This window comes from Oncorhynchus nerka, linkage group LG10 (genome assembly GCF_034236695.1).
Source record: "Oncorhynchus nerka isolate Pitt River linkage group LG10, Oner_Uvic_2.0, whole genome shotgun sequence".
NCBI classification, from domain to species: domain Eukaryota; kingdom Metazoa; phylum Chordata; class Actinopteri; order Salmoniformes; family Salmonidae; genus Oncorhynchus; species Oncorhynchus nerka.
The window spans coordinates 87,222,057-87,226,220 of NC_088405.1; the positions used below are offsets into that span (position 1 = coordinate 87,222,057).

The 4,164-nt window shown below is 37.2% G+C and overlaps 1 long non-coding RNA gene across 1 annotated transcript; it reads left to right on the forward strand.

Moving 5' to 3' along the window:
• Nucleotides 1-1,038: 1,038 nt before the first annotated feature.
• On the forward strand, nt 1,039-3,685 carry LOC135573800 (uncharacterized). Its single transcript, XR_010464943.1, has 3 exons — nt 1,039-1,343; nt 1,551-1,593; nt 2,958-3,685. It is a non-coding gene; the product is annotated as an uncharacterized LOC135573800 (long non-coding RNA).
• The last annotated feature ends 479 nt before the right edge of the window (nt 3,686-4,164 follow it).

Below are 4,164 nucleotides of genomic sequence, written 5' to 3' on the forward strand. Positions count from 1 at the left end.
TACAGAAGCCTCCTGCTGTACTATGAATCCCCACTCATCCCTGTTATACTTGATGTGTTGGCTCTCTATGTACGTACATGTTTATAATCCACATAGTGGGAATATTGTTTTCCATAAAGTTAATAACACCTAAACCGAAATATGAAATTACCTTTAGGATCTCTTACCACCCTATTACTTTGTGGTTCTAATCTCGCTCTTTCAAAATCGCCCAGTGACCAAATCTCTAACATTCCTGATCCTTCCCCTATATTTTAACCCTAAACCGCCCACAATAACTATTGTCTATTGTTAGTTTGTGACCTTACTGACAATATCCCCGTTTAAAACAGCTCAAAATACATTGTTGGCTACAGTTTCCATGTCTTTCATTATGCAGACATTTGTTTTATTAGACTATATTTCTCATTAGAATACGGTTGTCACCCCCCTTGGAGGCTTGGTGCATGTACAAAGAAAAAGTACCAAATTCAACCATGGGTGGCTGTTAACTAAAATAATGGCAATTCGTGTAGTTTTGACTTAGTGGTTGTTTCTTTACTAACTAGGAAAACTCAACAGTGTGTAAGTCTGAGAAACATTATTGAGCTGGTTGGTTTATTGTTGTTGAAAGCTTGAAATGTACACCCATTGAGAAGTGATTTTGCAGCAACAGTTTTAAAGTGGGTAATCGTATCATATATATATATATATATATATATATATATATATATATATATATATATATATATATATATATATCCTTGCATGTTTGAATTAGAGCTCCTTTAAAGTGTTTTAGATTATGATAATAATCTTATATTATTTTTATAATAATACATATCTGCAAACCAAATGTTTTTCTGAAAACTCCTTTTTGCATCTTCAATAGTTGTAGATGTTCCAACGTTCGTAGACCTTTCATACAAAAAGACCTAATACTGTCTGTTTCATCGGTTCCTCCGATACAGGATATTTGGTTTAGAGAACAAAGGCTATGAATTCAAACAACAGGAGGGGATGTCGTGACATTCTGTCTGCAACCGGGTGGGGGTCACCGGCCGCAGATTAGAGGTATCTATGTTTAACCCCGGGTGGTCGGCTGATATCTCGACATGCCTTATGCATGATAGTGCACACCTTGGTTTCAAACGATTCTCTACAGATAGAATGGGGCTACATGCTTGGGCCCCTGTTGAACACACACCCACACCCTTTGTTTTTGAAACAAACACACACACACACACACACTCCTGCTGCTCCGTCACACGCACACTCATGCACGCACCCTGATTTTCCGTGTCTTTTTTCTTCGTGACAGACCGGGGTGATGTCGGGAAAGGACATTTTCCTATCGTTAAAGGGTGAGATACATTTTTTAAACCAGTGATTTAATTCCAAAATATTTAGTACATACGTTTTAAAGACGTGTTAGAATTAATGACCAAATTGTACTACTATTTAAACAAGAATCATTAGTATTTTATGTAAAAACATTGGAGGCCTACAGTTGTACCGCACACTCACTCACGCACGCACCCGGATTTTCTGTATTTTTTTCTTCGTGACAGACGTGGTTGATGGCTGGAAAGGACATTTTCCCTTCGTTAAAGGGTGAGATACTGTTTTAAAACCATTGATTTAAGACCCAAAATATATAGTACTAACTTTTTAAAGACATGTTCGAATTAATTACCAAATTGTACTACTATTTAAACATGCATCATTAGTGTTTTTATGTAAAAACATTGGAGACCTACAGTTGTACATTATTACAAACTTTATAACATACCATTGTAGGAAAGACTATAAATTGCTTCTGAGAATCTACGTCTAACAGTCGCTTCCCAGTCACCTATGTCCAGTAGCCTTCAGAAATATCTATTAGGCGGGATTCCCTTATTCACATCTCTTTTTTAATCTGTCCTGGCAGCTAAATATTCGGGGCTGTGGGTTTGCGCTAAAGCTGTGGTAACAGTGTTAAAGTATATGCTCCACGTTCTGTCCCTAACTATGTGTGGGTTTCGAGACTTTTTTTTTGTTTTAGTTTTATAATGGTTACATGTTCATTACACACCCCTGCATTCTATATTATTAAGTAGGCTGTTGGTCTTTGAGGTCCGTTATGTCAATTTGCCTTTATACATCTCATTGACCTACTGTCAACTCCCTCAGTTGTAAACATCTACAATAATCATTAGACGTACGCGTCAGAGTTATCATACCCCGTGTCGGGGTTTGTACAGAGTTGGTTAAATCCGCTCTTTTGCTCCCCGCTTACATGGCTAATAATCTCCAAGCTGCTCTAAGCGGTGTTGTTTGTGTGAATATTGTTTTCCATAAAGTTAATAACCCCCAGTAAAACGAAATATGAAATGACCTCTTCCCCTATCGTTAAAGTGTGAGATACATTTTTAAAACCAGTGATTTAATTCAAAATATTTAGTACCTACATTTTAACACATGTTATAATTCCAAAATGTTTACTATTTCTTACAGATAAAGGGTCCTGTTAGCCCCGACCTGTAACTGACAGTTAGACTTACAGGTTATGTCGTTGTCTTTTGTTTGTATTGTTTATGTGTCCGCACATAATACAAGCGGAACTACGTAGCTAATACTGTTGTAACTGGGGATCCTTATTGTAGCAACACACTTTTGTAGGGAAGGCAATCCTGCGCTGCGTTAGCTAAGTTTTCATGTCATCGGGTGTAGTTCATAAAGGTTGAAGAGTGTATGTTAGGATGAAGTGTGAATTCATGCCAGGAATAATAAGTGTGAAGTTTGATTTCCTCCCTTCTGTAATAAGCAGCCAATGAGGTATTTTTTCCTTTATTCATGTGTTTAATCTGAACCCGTTATAACGCCAGTTAAACTGTTATGTATGTAAGCACTTCAGAGTTATACCAAGCTAATAAGTCACTCCTAAGATAATGTTGTAAGAGTGTGCTTAACTGTATTTTTAATTTACTTTATAGTTCTCACTGAAGGGGATAATTCTCACTGAAACTACAGAATAAAGCCGCCAGTTAAAATCATGGAACGGTTGTGCTCGTGGTTACTGAAGGGAGCTACAAGACCATTATTCGTTTCGAATTCACCAACTCAAAGACGCTTGCCCGCTCCATCATAACTCCGTAAGTTTTCCCTCCCTGTGTAGATCAAACGTCCTGCCTGTAAATCCTGGGTATGCCCACATCATTAATGAATAAGATGTGTAGAAAACTGTTTAGCCATAGTTAAAGGCCTTTCATAAAGAGGCTGTCATGATTGCCTGTGCCTCATGTTTAACACGTATTGCTTGTTACCGAATACTACTGTTGTACATTTAATATCTACTAGCCGATTTCGTCGCATTTGCACAAATTCTGTCATGTTACTGTGGTCTTTTTAAAAGTCAATAAATATGTGTGTAGAGTGTACATGTTTGTTTCACTGTAGATCTGTTTAAGACCTCCTAGAAACACCTAATTTCATCCCACAGCATTAATTAATAAGCTGTGTAGAAGCTGTTTAGCCATAAGTAAAGGCCTTTCATAAAGCAGCTGTCATGATTGCATGTCCCTTATGTTTAACACGTATTGCTTGTTACAGAATACTACTGTTGTACATTTAATATCCCCTAGCAGATTTCGTTGCCTTTGCACAAATTCTGTCATGTTACTGTGGTCTTTTTAAAAGTCAATAAAAATGTGTGTAAAGTGTCCATGTTTGTTTCACTGTATATTTGTTTAAGCCCTCCTAGAAACACCTAATTAAAGGCCTTTCATAAAGAGGCGGTCATGATTGCATGTGCCTCATGTTTAACACGTATTGCTTGTTACAGAATACTACTGTTGTACATTTAATATCCCCTAGCAGATTTTGTTGCCTTTGCACAAATTCTGTCATGTTACTGTGGTCTTTTTAAAAGTCAATAAATATGTGTGTAAGTGTACATGTTTGTTTCACTGTAGATCTGTTTAAGACCTCCTAGAAACACCTAATTTCATCCCACAGCATTAATTAATAAACTGTGTAGAAGCTGTTTAGCCATAAGTAAATGCCTTTCATAAAGCGGCTGTCATGATAAACCTGAATCTGAAAGTACCTTTAGGATCTTTTCTTTGGGGTTCTAATCTCCCCGTGTGTACATGCACTGAAAATCCTTAGGCTGGAGCCATCTGGAAGCTCTGTGCCTGTACA